The 18,552-nt window shown below is 45.6% G+C and overlaps 1 pseudogene across 1 annotated transcript in view; it reads right to left on the bottom strand.

Annotated features, from left to right (window-relative positions):
• Positions 1 to 15,010, bottom strand: part of LOC147009908 (zinc finger and BTB domain-containing protein 46-like) — a 37,364-nt pseudogene extending 22,354 nt beyond the window's left edge. The window contains exon 1 of the transcript XR_015053009.1: positions 14,897 to 15,010. The product of XR_015053009.1 is annotated as a zinc finger and BTB domain-containing protein 46-like (transcript). The remainder of the gene's footprint in view (positions 1 to 14,896) is intronic.
• Positions 15,011 to 18,552: the final 3,542 nt, after the last annotated feature.

The following is an 18,552-nucleotide window of genomic DNA, read 5'->3' as shown; positions in this document are numbered from 1 at the left end:
CTCACGAGTGGAGGAGGCCAGTGGGTCGACCACGTGCCTCATGGTTGCAACAGGTTGACCATCATCTCAAGGAGATGGGGATGGGCCTGGCATCTGCCTGGGGGATGGCCAGACGGAGGCCCCTGGAGTACCGGCGGAAAGTGGACGCAGCGACGTGCTGTTCTGGCACATGCTGCCATACCTGACCTGACCTATTCTTATGAGCAACTGCAAAAGTCCAAGCTGACAACTCACCTACATTTGTGTCACTCTCTTTTCTGCCTTCCCATGTCTGTCCAGTACAGCTGCCCATCCGGGTCCTTCAAAGTGGCAACTCAAATATACCTCATAACATCAATGAGACCATTAGAGAGCACTGCACTGTAGTTGTGTTTAAAATTACAATTTCAAGTGAAAATCAAGTTACTGAGTGGACGTGAAATTTTTATTTACAATTTGTATAAATGTGCAAAACCGAGGAATACAGTATCCCTTCTGGCCCTTTCATAATGCTGCTGGAGTCTAAATACTCTGAACCGGGTGTTTGGGGGTAATATTTACAGCTTATACCTTATTAATGCCAACAATCAGGTTTGTTCAGGTCATCAGGATCTATAGTTTTAAATCATCATACAGTACATCTTGTGATGACGCCGATGTTTTGCATCAGTAGGTAAACTGTCAAAGTATTAAAGAAATGCCAGCGTGCGAATGCTCAAAGTGGACTATGTTTGTTGAAAATATAATAGCAGATGGGAAGTGCAACCCACACGATTACATGTAATATTGTTGCGGGCCGGGTATCGGCGACGAGCACGACTGCTAGATGGAGCAGTAGAGTCGGCTCCACCGAACACCCGGAATTTATAGGTCATCACCCCGGATAACTCCGGAGCCGACGGGTCCCTTATCGGACCGAAGTTCGCCAATAGGTCGACCACGTGGGGTAGGGTCGATTGCCAATTTCAATTCACCTAAATACTCACGTCGTCCAAACTACCGGGGAAATTCATCCTCGACGGTGCTCGTATGGAACGAGTCGCGAGCGTGCTCGAACCGTGTGCGACCCGAGCAGATGATCACCGAGATCAGTCGGTCCAAATGTCCCCTTACGGCGGCAACAACGGCCTGGCTAATTCTCCAACACGCGTCACGCTAAGCCAATGGAAGGAAAGACAGCAACGAACTGATACATTTAACACAGAGGCTTATTTATAATGGGGGGAAGGGGGGAAGCACACAAGAAGGCAGAGTTATCCGACTAAAGAGATGCATGTATGTACAGCAAGGCACATAACAATTTATTACTTACTAGACTGGTGCCACACACACACACACACACACACACACACACACACACACACACACACACACACACACACACACACACACACACACACACACACACACGGTGGCCACAGACTTTATTGAGCCCTCCAGCTCGGAAGGAAAGGCGAGCTGAAGACCAGAGCCTGCCTCGGACCAGTCCACCTCGTGTGGTTTGGGCGAACCGATTCGAACCAGGCGCCAGTGAGAGGTGAGCAGAATCCAGACACCGGCGAGCCGCGATCAACCTCCTGAGCTCTGCTCGGCGCTCGTCCTGGCAACCAAACCTCTCCTCCGTATTCCAAACTGTCGAGGAGGCAGGAGGTTTCTCTGCCACCTCTCCGAGTCGAACATCAAAGCAAGGGCTGACAACTCCACACCCGTTCAACCTGCCCGTCGGATCGACCACGACCCTACCTGCTTGATGGTCATCAACTATCTCAAACACTCGCAAGTTCACCGATGGAGAGATGGCGCGCATCCCTTGCGGTTCTTGTCCCGGTAGGATCTCCCAAGCTCTTTCCAGGCCTTGCTGTCTGAACGCGCCGCACCCTTATTCACCGTCTCCTGGGGGTGGGGGGGGGATTCCTCCGCCGTCCCTCACTGGACGGTTTTGGCACGCATAATCGCTCGTCGCCCTGTCATTGGCCAAAACGAGCGGCAAGTCCGTCAATTGGCTTGGGGGCGTGGTGACGTCATGCGGACCCCTTTCTCCCTGTCACGGGATCTGATTGGCTGAGCGGCGGTCACCCCACCCCGAGCACGCTGATTGGTCGAGGGCCGCCGCGAGGCACCTCCTTGAACTAAGCCCACCAAACAGGCAGAGGAACATTATCCTGCGTGGCTCCGCCGACATACGTGCTGACACGCATGTAGGCAATGGCGTTGGTCAGAGCGAGGTGAAGGTGATGCTGGCGTTGTCGTAGTTATGAGGGGTGTAAAAATGAAAGAAAACCCTGACTATCAAAATAACTCCACAGCGCATGAACATTTAATTACCCATTAAACAAGGGAAAGGGAGCTATCTATCCACATTTACTTATTGAAATAACTGAGCTATAGGACCTGTATGTTGAGTGCTCATGGCTTCCAGATTCATAACAATATTCATAATCATCATCATGTACCATGCTCTATACAGTGTCGGTTCTGTCGAAGCAGTGTCTTGGCTCAGGTTGCAATCCTGGACAGGTCATCACTCTGACACTGAATTTGGAACTGTTCCATTTAGGGCAGGAATTTGGAATTGTTCCATGGTGCTGGCGATAGCTCGCCTACTCTGCATGAAGGACACCGTGAGAACTTTAATGTCCAGCAACTAATACCAGCAGAAGGGATGCCCAGTTTAACGCCCATCTGAGGGATGGCACACACACACTGATGAATCACCCTGCCTGCGAGACACCAGGATGATAGTTTATAGCTGGGTCGAGATGCAAACCCAGGCGAGATGGCTTAGAGGAGTTTATGCATACCCCTATGCCATCCTGCCAGCCATATATTACAATATTAGCACTTTCTAAATGTCATCATCATTATTATCAATGTACCGTACACTTAACAGTGCGTTGGAGCTGTGAAAGCAGTTTCTTCGCATTGATTATACTGGATATTTGGCCATTGCCTCCCGAGCAGTCACAAGTTTTTAACTTCAGCGATAACTCGTCGACACTTCACGAAAGACACCATGGGATCTTTAACGTCCACCAATGATCAGTGTTGGGAGACGGGTCATCTGGCTTAATGTCCTTGCGATGGACGGTGAACACGTCTCTGCCTCACCCTGCATGTGAAACACCAGGGTGGCAGTATATAGCTGGGTCGATATTCAAACCCACACAAGACAGCTCCAATGTGAGTTCATACATTTCTCACCGATCCATTTCCAAATGCATGCAAGTCATTATTCCAACCTCCTGGTCCCTTCTACGGATTAGCTTCACAATTTGTAATCAGCTGTCAGCGCTTCCAGCTGATTATTTGGAAGTATGTAACTTACATTCCTGCTTTCCCAAAGTGAACTAGAAGAGCACTCGGTAGAGCGCGTACCTCCGTCACGCAATACCTGATCCATGAGAACATATCGGGTCCAATACATTTTTGAGATATCATGCTATACTGTATATCGTTTTTGGCCTCAATGGTGAAGAATCACTGAAAAAATTCGCATAGCCAGATCTGGATCTGGATTTTCATCAAATCCAATCGGTTTGTCCTTGTTGCACACCCAACCTGTCCACAAAATTTCATCTGATCAGTCCACAACTTTTTTAGATGTCCTGTACACAATCAAACAGACAAACAAACAAACAGACAGAAAGGGGTGAAAACATCACCACCTTCACCTTCGGAGGCGGAGGTAATTATCAGATCTGGATCCGGATTCAGAGCTTCACAAAAATCGAATCAATTCTTCCTAGTCACACACCCTACGTGTCCACCAAGTTTCCTCCGAATCTGTCCACAACTTTTTGAAATATGCTGCACACAAACAGAAAAAGAGACAGAAAGACAGACGTGAAAATATAACCTCGTTCCACCCTCAGTGGCGGAGGTATATATTGTTGCGGTCTTCGCGCCCGCCGGCGTGCGAACGGCCACGTAACTCGAATCGCGGCACGTCGCCCACCGGACGGACAATCCAGTCGTGACCCTCTCGGACTAACGCCGGGAACCAGTCACGGGTGGACCTTTCGGTCTCACCGCGATCGAGCCAATCAGCCCCCGCGTGGGATAGGGTTGCTCGCCAAATTCGAACTACCTAAGTACCCACGCGGAGGGTAGACCGAGCGATCGCACCTCGCCGCAGGTCGACTTCGGACACGGGCCACTTAAGCGACCCGTTCCGTACTATCAGAATAACCGAGCGGTGTTATCGTCGACCTCGAAGGTTCGATTAATTATCGGGCGTATTCAGCCCACTACCAACCCTTTACGTGAAGCAAGATGGGGATTCAAAGAAAGAAATGACGAAGCGAAGCGGGAAACAGTTCAACAATAAAGCACATTTATTCTCGGCACACGGGAAGCACACAAATACAATTCCACCAAATGCACACAAAAAAAAGAAAACACACTTCCATTTACACAAAAAGCAAACATAAAAGTGAAAACACAGTGCAGAGCTAATACCGACTACCGAGTACACGGCAACACTTATACAATTCTACTTCACAGACGGCGCCGACAACACATACCCAAAACCAAGGAAAAGAAATCCCCCAAGAATGAGGTAGGCCTGGGGCCGAGACCGGGTCGGGCCTACCCGTCTGGTGATGAGACGCGGAGCGGCGATGGCCCCGCAACCCGCGGGCCTCGTGGACAGTGCCTGGCAGGGGGTGGGAACGGGGCCCCCTTGGTCGCACTATCTCAGCGCGGGGGGAAACAGGAGGGGGTTGCTGATGCTCGGGGTATAGAGGATCTTTATTATGTGCGACGAGCGTCTCCACCTCGGCCAGGTCGCGCTGTCGGCCTCCCTCGGGTGCAGCTTCCTGCACGACGCGAGCACCCCCTCGTCTGGTGTCGCCGCCTTTCCACAGCTCCGTCCCCTCCGTTCCGACTCCAACGCACACGACGAGCAGCTCCACCGCCCGCGAAGTCTTGACCCTCTGCTTCCGACTCTCCTCTTCTCGTTCTGCTCACTCTCTTCTGACTGACGAACACCGTCCTTTTATCCCCCCGTAACTTCGCCTTTGACCCCCTCCCTTTGACCTTTCACCTCGCTCCCCATTGGCCCGAGAAAAAGTGGGCGTGAAGGCTTTTTGATCCACAAATTTGCATATATCGATCGTTCTGGAGGCGGGGCCAAATCGCCCCTCGCTCACCGATTGGACGGCAAAAAGTGGGCGTGTGTCGTTTTTGATCCGTTTTTGAAGCAGAAAATCCGTGGTTTTGTACACGCTGTTCGACGCGCGTTCTGCATGAGTCCAACACCGGTACCCACAGCGGGGCAAGAACGGTGGCGATGCTACGGTTGTGAGGTGTGCGTGAAGGTCGTGGAGGTTGTGGTGAAGCGGTGGTTGTGGTCGGTGGTTGATGTTGTGGTTGTGATCATGGCGGTTGGTCCAAAATAAAGATAGTAAAAGAAAAACGGCTATCCTGAAGAGTCGCAGCACGTATAAATGACATGTATTCCCACTAGACAACGGGTTTGGGCCTAACTACACATGCACTTACCGAGATACCTCACCTAAGGGACCTGAATGGTGGTTTGCGAATCTGGTAACCACAACAATATATATATATATATATATATATACATATATATATATATATATATATATATACATATATACATATATACATATATACATATATATATATATACACATATATACATATATACATATATATATATATATATATATATACATATATACATATATATATATATATATATATACATATACATATATATATATATACATATATATATATATATATATATATATATATATATATATATATATATACATATATATACATATATATATATATATACATATATACATATATATACATATATACATATATATACATATATATATACACATACATATACACATATATACATATATATATATGTATATATATGTATATATGTATATATATATATATATGTATATATACATATATATATATATATATATACATATACACACTGAAACGCAAAAGAAACTTACCACCTTTTAAACCTTCAAATATCAACAAAAACACTGCGTGTAGTAAATGTGTGAACTTATTTGTGGACAGTAGTGTCCTCACTGTCAGACAAAACAGTCACGGATGGTCACTTGAACCTTCAATGGTCACTTCATAGCACAGCTGTTGAACAGCCGTTTTGACTGTCAGTGATTAGCCAAGGAGTACGGGATGATTTTAATGAGCTGCACGTGATGTCTTGATATTGGCTTTAAAAAGGCCAGTGCAGAACGGGAATTTCAATCAACATGCCACGATTGTCAAGGGATCAACGGCAGTGTACTGCAAGGAGGATTGAGCTACCGTGAGGTGGCACGTCGCCTTGGCTGTTCACACCAGACGATATCGGCCCTGGTGGACAGAGACACACTCCACAACTCTGCAGATGACAGACCTCGATCAGGGAGGCCAAGAGTCATCACTGCAAGGCAGGACAGGCAGATGGTCCTAAGTCAGATGGCTTCAGACATCGAGGACTGAGTGGGACAGAATCCAGCAGCAATCCATCCAAAGACTGGTAGGCAGTATGTGCCGACGATGCACTGCTTGTATCCAAAACAATGGTGGCCACACACGCTATTGAAAGGGGACTGACATTGCACCTTGTGCTGTTCTGTACTGTCGAACAAACTTATGAGATGGTGTATCTTGGTCAAAAACTTGACATGTCATCAATAAAATGCCAATGTTTCAATTAGCAATTGTTGGTTTGTTTTATTTTGAACTGTTACAATTTTATTACATTTCAAGCAAGTGGTAAGTTTATATTGCACATATATATATATATATATATATATACATATATATATATATATATATATACATATATATATATATACATATATATATATATATATACATATATATATATATACATACATATATATACATACATATATATATATATACATATATATATATATACATATATATATATATATATACATATATATATATATATATACATACATATATATATATATACATACATATATACATATATATATATATACATATATATATATATACATATATATATATATACATATATATATACATATATATATATATATATATATATATATATATATATATATATATATATATATATGTATGTATGTTAGGGTTGGACACACATCAACTTTTTCGCTGTTGTCCCGTTGAAAGGAGTGTTTTTTATGGCCATTTTTCTCGCTGATCACGAATCCGTCGAAATTTTTGACCTAGGATGATGACTGGTAAAAATGACTAGGTTGGTAAAACGCAGAAAATCAAAATGGCCACCAAATTTACCCACTTTTCAGGTAAAATTTGATAATTATGGCTTACTAGGGCATGTAATAATATTAATTTTTTTTGAAATTTTTGACCTCGGATGAGGTCTTACGAAGACATCATCCGAGGTCAAAAATTTCAACGGATTCGTGATCAGCGTGAAAAATGGCCATAAAAACACTCCTTTCAAAAAAGTATGGTTGTATGCCCAACCATATTATACGTGTGTATATATATATATATATATATATATATATATATATATATATATATATATATATATATATATATATATATATATATATATATATATATATTTTGTTACAGATTCTCGCCCGCCGGCGTGCGAGCGACCGCGTCTAACCAAGAGCGCCGGCTTCGCCCACCGAACGGATAATCCAGTCGCGGCTTTCCGGATCAACGCCGAAAACCAGCCACGGGTATGTTTTTAAGCACACCACAACCTTGTCCGTACTCTACCCGTGCGCTACAGGGTCAATCGCTGATATACCTAATTAATCGCGTGGGTAGATTACCGAGAGATTGTATCTCAACGGGACCACTTGGAAAAGAGCCGCTTAAGCAGCTCACTTCCTTTTGGGATAACCGAGCGGGGTATTATCGTGCATTCCCGTTGGACCCGATCACTTTACCGGCTATTTAAAAACCAACTATATTCCGAGTGCAAGATGGCAGCTCAATTAAGGAAAAGACGCAACGAACAGGGTACATCAATCAAGCAAAAGCAATGCAAAAGAGCTACTACCGTCTATCTATTATGTACAGTCACTTATACAGTTCTACTTGCGGACATGGCGCCACAACTTTCATTCAAAAGAAAAGAAAAAACCTGAGGACAGACGAGGGGTAGACTGGACCTCTTTGGGTCTTTATTGCACGGAGCCGTGTAGACTGCAGAGGCTCCGCGAGGCCGCGCTGGTTCCCTTCACCTCGGTGGGGCGACCCGCAATGTCCCGTCCCTACGGCTGCTGTCGTGACCGCGGTCCGGCCTAGGCCTCGTCTGACGGCCCGGTGATTCGGGCCCAGCCGGCAATGCCTCAGAGGAACGAACGGGCCCTTATGCTCTTTCCGAGTTGATGCTCTCTTTAAGAACCCATCTGTCCCTCAGCGATGCTCAGACTGTCCCGAAGCCCGATCACCTCCGACCGTTTGGTGCTGGCTGGCGAGCTCCCTCCGGCTCTTCCCACGTCCCGTACACGAACGCGCAGCTCTGCGCGGCACAGCAGGCTGGGCTGCGCCTACAGCTCCCGTCTCCTCCGCTCTCCTCAGCTTCCCCACCGACTGCAAGCTCCAGACTTCTGCGCAGCTCCTCGACCCCTCCAGACTGACTCGCTTGGCACTCCGTTTATATGGGGTCCGTGAGGCGAGATCTGATCTCCGCACTCTCACCTCTGACCCCCCACTGGCTCCGCCCCTCTCGCTCTCCTGATCCGAATTCCGAGGTGAAGCTTGGAGCGAGCGGACGTGCGCGAAGACAGCGACCCTGGCGAGCGGACGTACGTGAAATCACTGACTTGTGCGGAAACCCCCGCGTCTGCCTGCAGCGATGCCGTCGGTTGGGAACTCGCCGTGGCCGGCGCAAGATGGCGGCGTTTGCGGAGTTGAAGGTGAGGCGATGTTGTTCGTTGTTGTGAAGGCGGTTTTGGAGAGGGTGGTTGGTGGTTGGCGTTGTGGAGAAGGTGGTTGTGTGAAGGCGGTTGTGAGAGCGCTGTTGGTGGTGGAGGTGGTGGTTGTGAGCGGTTGGTCCAAAATAACGATAGTAAAAGAAAAACGGCTAACTTAAAGATCACAACCCTGATCACACGAATAATTCCCATTAGACAACGGTGGGGAAATCTATCTGAACACAGACTTATCGGCATAACTGATCTAAGGACTTATATGGTGCTCTGCGAATTTCCACAGCCATAACAATATATATATATATATATATATATATATATATATATATATGTATATATATTGCATATACGAGCAGGGGCTACCCGGGGGAGGAGAGGAAGAGGGTGGAATAACCAGCACTGCCCGGCTTGGGTTTCAGGATGTGTTGGACATTGAAAAGCGATGGAGCTATTGACCTCCTGATGGTTATCTTTTTCCTGCAGGCCTACGGAAGCACTGTCTCACCCCACATGTACATTTTATAGCGCCTTTGGGGTCCTCAAAACACAGACGTCATGGCCAATGTGTGGTGGCTTACAATCTTGTCCAGATTCTGAAAGAACTTCACACAAAATTTGAGGCCTCGAGGTGATTATATGCGTTATATATATATATATATATATATATATATATATATATATATATATATATATATATACATATACATATATATACATATATATATATACATATATATATACATATATATATATATATATATATATACATATATATCATTTCAACTGAGATCCACCTAACCTTCGAGATTGACCATTTATCATGCTCCATTAAAAACGATAGTCCCATATGTATCAACATTTTTTGAAGCACCCTGTATTTGATATATATATATATATATATATACATATATATATATATATATATATATATATATATATATATATATATGTACACACACTGTCTATAGATGATTAACACTGTGTATGTCTGTATGACATGCCACTTCGTGCATGGGACCCTCACCTGCCATGTGCCCTCACCCCTTTTCCATTTCAAATATTTCAAACATTGCACCCATGTTCACAGAATTACTCCTCCAGGTACCCCACTTTTATTTCACACTACAGAGAAGTATATTCAAGTGCAGGCACCCACATAATACGATGGTGTCACACCAGTAAACAGCACACCGAGGTCCTGCGGGGGGCATGTGGGATTGTTGGATGATGCCAAAGCATTTTGGAAACCAAAACATTACCCCGTTTGAGCCTCGTGACTACCCTAGAAGTAATCACAATGAAAATAATAAGTCAAAAGGGTAATCGCAAATTTTACCAACAATGGGTCTTGCTTTGGCGATCATGAATCATATATAAACTCAAATGGTCAAATGGTCAAATGGTGTGCTCCTCAAAAATCATATCAATGATCTCTGAAAAAACAAAAACCTGGAGTTTGATCTTTCAAGGTTACCATATTTGCCTTGACCTTGTGACTTCAAATAGTGACAAGCTATGCATGCACGAGATCAAACCTAGTTTGAAGTCGATACGACCATTTTTGAGTATATTATGCCAAAAAAACGATTCACGGTTTATAGTCGACCTGGCATTGACCTTGATTGAAGGTCAACCAAACTTAGCACATCAGTAGCCAGTGCCATTGCCTACATGGGTGCAAATATTGGTGAACAAATCTGCACAATAATGGACACTGTCAAAGTTTTTAAAAATCTGAAAATTCGCATTTGTTTATCATTAGGGAACTTTGTTGCCATGGTAACCAGAAGTGGCTGAACCAAATTTCATCATTTTTGGCATATAATAGGACACTCATACCAAGATACCACATGCCAAATTGGAAGTCAATCGGACTTGAAATGGCGTTTTTAATCGCAATTTGAAATTTTTTACCCGACCCCCCCCCCGACATTCGACCCCTGACCGCTAAGAAGGGTGTTGGTGTGACACCCCAATGAGACATGGTTGGATGCAGAATTGGAAGATGCACATTTTGGATTTGGTTTGAAGTCGATAGGACCATTTTAGCGGACGTTATTGCGAAAATAAGAATTTTGGTGACCTTGATTCACCAAAAAAGGCAAGTGTCTAAGTTGGACCATGGCCAATGTCTGTACCCAGTTTGGTCGTGATCACTGAAACGGTGTGGCTGCTACATGGTAAACAAACACACAAACAGACAGATAGACACACAGAATGACACACACACAACCGACCAACATAATTGCCGAAATCCGGCAATTATTCCAGGATTCCGGCAATTAACAAGCAGACGGATGGACCTAAATGCAATACCCACTCCTTAAGTGAGGGTAAAAATCGTGCAATCTCTCAATGAAGAAGAATCACTTAAAAAATTCCAGTTGGTGGATCCGGATCCGGATCTTCATCAAAATCCAATCAGTTCATCCCCGTTACACACCGAACCTGTCCACATTATTTCATCAGGATCCGTGCACAACTTTTGAGATATTCTGTACACAAACAGACAAACAGACAGACAGAAAGGGGTGAAAACATAACCTCCTACACCTTCGGTGGTGGAGGTAAAAATAGGACCACACATTATAGAAAAAAAATAAAAACAATAAAAAAGTGCATCAGGAGCATCAATCATTCAACCCCTCCCCCACCCCCCCCCCCGCAGATCCCTTGAGACCCTGATGTTTTTTTTATGCCATGAACAAAATTTAGTACATCATGGGTGATGAAGGTTGTGGTCAGGTTTCATTGAAATTGTCTCCAGTTTCTGAGAAGGTAGCCCTGTCACCAACCCTCCCCTGTCACCAACCCTTCCCCCTGCCCCTTCTCCATCCTCTCCCTCCTGTTCCCCATATTTTGGGGAGCTCAAACCCCCCACAGATCCTCCCAGACCCTGATTTTTTTATGCCATGATCAAACTTTGGTACAGTACGGGTGATGAAGGTTGTGGAACAGCATTATCAAAATCGCATGTGTCCTTTCGGAGAAGAGACCAAACACCATATTTGGGAGGTCAAAAAACTCCCCGTAGACCCCCTTAATAAGCACAGATTTTGATGCGGTTGATACACTTTGGTACCTCATGGGTAACGAAGGTTTGTGGTCAAGTTTCCTCAAAATTGTGTGTGTAGTTTCGGAGAAGAGAGCATAGAGCTATTTTTTTGGGGGGGGGGGTTCAAAAACCCCCTGGAGATCCCCGAATGAGCGCAGACTTTGTCCACACTTCTTTAAATTGGTATGTTATGGGACAACTACATATTTGGGGAATAAGGGGGGTAGGAGGGGGAGGATGGAGAAGAGGCAGGAGTGAGGGTGGATGACTGGGGAGGGTTGGTGACTGGGGAGGGTTGGTGACTGGGGAGGGTTGGTGACTGGGGAGGGTTGGTGACTGGGGAGGTTGACGATTTGTCCATAGTGTCCTCATGTCTTTGCCCGATGAGTAATGAGTGTAAAAATTCCTCCAATGGCTCCTGAGACACGAAAGAAGCAGAAAAGAGGAGCATCAAGCGATGGGGTGGAGGGAAATTGGAAATGAGGTTGGGAGGAGGCCAGATAAATAAAGATGCAGTAGGGGAGGCAAGGGAAGGAAGATCACCTCCCTGAAGATGTAGAAGGCATATTGAGGAAGATTGCGGGAAGAATTCCAGCATGTTTGTGTACGTAATTTGTAGATGGCTCCTTACTGGACAACCTTTAAGACAGTTTTTTGCTTTTCATACACAATTGATGAAATGAATACAATTTGTGGAAATGATGAATTGGGGAATGTTTTCAAAGTGAAACCACACTCATATCATGGCATCAGGAAATAATGAACTGTATTTTTACATTTACTCCAAACGAGTAGAGGATTTAACAATGACTTAAAACCACAACAAGCGGAAGCACACGATGCAAGGAAAACTATTCACATCGAAGATGGAGATTTTGAGTTGTGGGAGAACTTCCTCCCACCTCCTGAAACCGGCAAATGGAGATAACAAGCAACGGGAGAAACAGTTATACCTGGTGTGTGTGAGAGTGTGTGAGAGTGTGTGAGAGTGTGTGAGAGTGTGTGAGAGTGTGTGAGAGTGTGTGAGAGAGTGTGAGAGTGTGTGAGAGAGAGAGTGTGTGAGAGAGAGAGTGTGTGAGAGAGAGAGTGTGTGAGAGAGAGAGTGTGTGTGAGAGAGAGAGTGTGTGTGAGAGAGAGAGTGTGTGTGAGAGAGAGAGTGTGTGTGAGACAGAGAGTGTGTGAGAGAGAGAGAGTGTGTGAGAGAGAGTGTGTGAGAGAGAGAGTGTGTGAGAGAGAGAGTGTGTGAGAGAGAGTGTGTGAGAGAGAGAGTGTGTGAGAGAGAGAGTGTGTGAGAGAGAGAGTGTGTGAGAGAGAGTGTGTGAGAGAGAGTGTGTGAGAGAGAGTGTGTGAGAGAGAGTGTGTGAGAGAGAGTGTGTGAGAGTGAGTGTGTGAGAGTGAGTGTGTGAGAGAGTGTGTGAGAGAGAGTGTGTGAGAGAGAGTGTGTGAGAGAGAGTGTGTGAGAGAGAGTGTGTGAGAGTGAGTGTGTGAGAGTGAGTGTGTGAGAGTGAGTGTGTGAGAGTGAGTGTGTGAGAGTGAGTGAGTGAGTGAGTGTGTGAGTGAGTGTGTGAGAGTGAGTGTGTGAGAGTGAGTGTGTGAGAGTGAGTGTGTGAGAGTGAGTGTGTGAGAGTGAGTGTGTGAGAGTGAGTGTGTGAGAGTGAGTGTGTGAGAGTGAGTGTGTGAGAGTGAGTGTGTGAGAGTGAGTGTGTGAGAGTGAGAGTGAGAGTGAGAGTGAGAGTGAGTGTATGTTTGTGTGTGAGGGAGTGAGGGAGTGAGGGAGTGAGGGAGTGAGGGAGTGAGGGAGTGAGGGAGTGAGGGAGTGAGGGAGTGAGGGAGTGAGGGAGTGAGGGAGTGAGGGAGTGAGGGAGTGAGGGAGTGAGAGAGTGAGAGAGTGAGAGAGTGAGAGAGTGAGAGAGTGAGAGAGTGAGAGAGTGAGAGAGTGAGAGAGTGAGAGAGTGAGAGAGTGAGAGAGTGAGAGAGTGATATTTTCAGACAACTTCAGGGTTGGTGGGGGGCATGGAGGGGGTCAAGGGGAGGTAAGGGGGGAAGGGGGTACACCGGTCTGATTGGAAAATTTGAGGGAAGCCTTTTGCATGCATAATGATTCCTCTCAAGGATTGTGGAATGTGCCTTGAGGGGAAAGTTGAGAAATGGAAAGAACTGGTCTGAAAATTGGGGAAGGGGGGCGTGGGGGTTAGTAAGAGCGGAAAACCAACCACACACACACACACACACACACACACACACACACACACACACACACACACACACACACACACACACACACACACACACACACACACACACACACACACACACACACACACACTCCCAAGCAGACATGGGAACGAGATAAAATGAAAGGGACAGGGACAGGTCGAGTAATAAAATAAGGTGGGAGGAACAGGTTTAGGTGTATAATTAAAAGGGGTACGAGGGTGGGGGAGGGAAGAGGAAGTTTAAGTAAATGTTTAAGGGGTTAAGGGGAAAGGGGGGGGGGATGATGGGTGATGTAGTAAAAGGTGTTGGGAAAGAAGAGGTTTCGGTCAATAATTAATATGGTTTCGGGGATAAAGGAACGAAGGTCTACGTAGGCAATTATACGAAGTTGGGGGTAAGGAGAAGAAGGTGGGGATGACGAGAGTTTTATGTGACTATATATAATTAAAGGAAGGGGTGTTGGGGGTAGTGAAACAATAAGGGGGGAGAGGTTTAGATTGATAATGAAACATGGGGACGAGGTCGAACAAGGTGGGGATGAAGGGAAGGTTTATGTGAATAATTAAAGAGGGGGTGTTGGGGGTAGTGAAACAATGTGGGGGGAGAGGGAGAGGTTTAGATTGATAATGAAAAATGGGGGATGAAGAGAAGGTTTATTGTCACGGTCGAACGGGTAATGAAATTAAAATATTTAACTTACCTCAAAGCACCTTCACGTTTCCCGAGCCTCACCTCAAAGTCCCCCAATTAATGTTATATGCCCCCCTCCCCCATTTCTGCTTCCCTCCCAGTGCCAATGGCCATTTCCCACCCCCCGCTTAGTCAAAACCCGCCACGTTTCAACAAACAAAGCCTGTCCTAGGCCCCTAGCGTCCCCCACTGCCGCAGCCCCCCCTCCACCCCCTACCCCCTTCTCTTCAAACCCCCCTCTCTCCAAAGTCTCTTCACTGTATCGATACAAACAAAAATAAATGGAACCTCACCTCAGAGTATCACGACTACTCATACAGCAAACAGGCCAACATGTTGCTGAGGGACAAAGGAGCGGCCAGGTGCGTCTCTCTCTCGATAACTAACCCACCACACTCTCACTCTTCCGTGGTTTACCTTCTACCTGTCCCACACGCTCGATCGCCCTCTCCCGGAAGCGCTCCCACGTGCGACTGGCATGACGTCATGACGTCGCAAGTACGCGCCTTCTACGTCATCACGCGACCGTCGCACATTTGGCACCGACCAACTGCAATATCAAAACGTTCGTAAACGGGGAAATGTGGGTTCATGGTGCGTGTTTTTTTTTTCTCTCTCGTCATAAGGGACGATTTCGAGCCACCGACGTTACATCAGGAAGAAAATGATGGACATAAAGAAGAAAGCTGGCAGTCAGATTGATTTCTGAAACAACCAGCAGAGATGTTAACATCTGATTCTGAGCAAATTAGTGAAGTGTTGTGATTTCCTGTTATGTTAATAGGTCTTGGATAAAAAAAATGTTTTACACCTGGGACGCCACAGGTTTCGTATAGTCCTACACCCTATACCACCCTCCATGTACACGCTTGGTGCTTCTTCTTCCTTAAATCATCTTCTTCTTCTCCCATACTTCTTCTTCTTCCACTATACTTCTTCTTCTTCTTCTTCTTCTTCTTCTTCTTCTTCTTCTTCTTCTTCTTCCAGGTGTTGCTGCTCGGCTTCTGCAACGCCCCCTGCAGGTTGGAGCAGGAATTTGTAATTTGTTCAGGATGCCGGTGAAAACTCTCTGACTCTGCAAAGGACACCGTGAGATCTTCAACCTTCACCGACTAATGGCGGCTGATGCGACGTCCATCCGAGGGGCGGCTCACGTCGATGAATCGCCGGACATGAGAAATACGATGGCAATTTACAGCTCAATGGACATTCGAATCCAGACGAAAGAGCTCAGATGCGAGTGTGCGTGCGGACTTCTCGGACGCCACGTCATGCCTGATCCACGAGAACATATCGGGCCCAATACATTTTTTGAAATATCTTGCTATAGAGTACTATGTCGGTTTTGGCCCTCTCAACGGTGAAGAATCACTTTAACGAGCTCAAATGAGCTAAGATCCTTGTCCTCTTAATGATGACGTCATAAAAAAAACGAATATGACGTCATTGTGATGTATCAGGTTTGCGATAAATTATCTGTGCTAATGCCCGGCTTGATTCCCGCAAACAAAATTCAAACAGCTTGCCGAGTTTAGGAGATAATGGTATCAGCGATTTCCATTAGCGGAAATATTATGACGTCAACTTCTTTTCTAGGAAGAATTCCCAAAATCGGAGATGGTTACTGCCTGCGTGTGGGCTTTCTGCATATACGTGGCAAGTTTCACGAAGATCCGATGAAAACTCTGGGTTGTAAAACAAAAATGTCAAAAAATAGGAATGACATCATAAAAATTGATATGACGTCATAATGTATCATATGTGCGGTAATCCATCTCTGCTAATGCCCTGTTCGATTCCCGCAAACATAATTCAAAAAGCTTGCCTAGTTTCGGAGATAATTTTTTAGGCGATTTCCATTAGCGGAGATATTTTAAAGGTCATAACTTTTTTTTCGAGGAGGAATATTCAAAATCGGAGTTGGTTACTGTCTGCGTGGGGTATTTTTACATATATACGCCAAGTTTCAGGAAGTTTCGATGAAAACTGGAGGCTGTGAAACAAAAAAGTCCACAAGAAGAAGATGAAGAACAACAACGTGAGTAAGACTTAGAAATCCTCCACGACGATCTAAAAATTAAATAATTCTCGTATCCAGATCCGGATCCGAATCTTCACCAAAATCTAATCAGTTCGTCCTTGTCGCACACCCAACCTGTCCACAAAATTTCATCCGGATCCGTCTACAACTTTTTGAGATATGGTGTCCACAAACAAACAAACAGACAGAAAGGGGTGAAAAGATAACCTCCTTCACCTTCGGTGGTGGAGGTAATAAACCAGGATCTCATGAGTGAAGTGGACCACAGGTCTTGCGAGGATGATGAGAGGTAGTTCTTGGTAAGAGCAAGGATGTCTGCTCATTTTATTGGCAATGGAAAGGCAACATCTTGGTTTTTGGCAAGCGAGTTGGGCCAGCTTCAAGCCATCTCATTTCCCCGTAGTCCAACATGAGCCGACACTCGCATCAAGGTAACCGCCGAACCAATCCTCCGGAGGTGATCCAGTTCCACCTGAAGTTTCCAGGGGGGGGGGGGCAATGACGTGCATTCATGGCATGAATGTTTTTCGTTCATGGCTTGCAGGACACAAAGCGAATCCGAAACCCAAACGAGCGCGTGCATAATTCCAAAAAGATGTCCAGTGAAGGGTTGAACAGTGATCCGGTGTTCTACCCGACGAGGAGCATTTCAGTTCCAGCACATAGTAGGCTGAGGTCTTCAGTTCTGATTGCTTGGAGCCGTCGGTACGTATGTGGGGATAGAGTTTGGCCGTTCAGCCAATTCGTGTCCTCTTGCTCTGGATTTAAACCGAGTTGTCTTTATTTCTTCGAAAAAGTTCTCCTCTGGTCCAGAAGACATAGTTTCCCATAAGAGGAATGGGTATTGGGTAGGTATGACTACAAATGCAAAGAACACAATGCAGCTTGACGTGTTTGGAAGAGACTCGCAAACGAACTTCGATGAACCTGGAGTATAGCTGATTACATGAGTGCGCGTACCAGGTGTCCCGTGGAAAGTTGGCTGCAGAAGTCAAGGCTGTTCAAAGCATGGACTTCAGTTGTCACCAAGATGAAGACGCTTCGTCTCCGCAGTTGGAGGAATAGAGAGGCGTTGCTCCACATTGTGCCTGAAGAGTGGATAAGGGATTTGAGCGCGAGGCATTGCTACGGATTCATAATCCCTGCATTTATATTCGGTCAAGCTTCTTTAACATTGGGGAGGATGCCGCATTAGAAATACGAGTAAGTGCCTGTCCGTGCGTGCCCGTACATGCGTGGCCGTACGTGCGTGGCCGTATGTGCAAAAAAAAAACTTTCAAACCGCGTGCCAGAAACAACCACACAGGCCGTTCCTTCGCTATTGCGTGCCCGTACATGCAAAAAAAAAACTTTCAAACCGCATGCCAGAAACAACCACACAGGCCGTTCCTTCACTCTCGAGTGCCCGTACGTGCGTGGCCGTACGTGCATGCCCATACGTGCGTGGCCATATGTGTGTGGCCGTATGTGCAACCACCCCCCCCCCCCCAAAAAAAACTTTCAAACAAACACATAGGCCGTTCCTTCGTTCTCGTAAACGACGACTGTATTAGGGCATTGTGTTTATCTATAAATACGCATAAGAAATCGAGAAATTATGAGAATACAGTGAGTCATCACTATCC

This window comes from Eptatretus burgeri, chromosome 17, assembly GCF_056783735.1.
Source record: "Eptatretus burgeri isolate ZD-2024b chromosome 17, Ebu_testis_v1, whole genome shotgun sequence".
In the NCBI taxonomy this organism is placed as follows: domain Eukaryota; kingdom Metazoa; phylum Chordata; class Myxini; order Myxiniformes; family Myxinidae; genus Eptatretus; species Eptatretus burgeri.
Note: the sequence above shows the minus strand (reverse complement) of the source record. Positions and strands in the feature narration are given on the sequence as shown.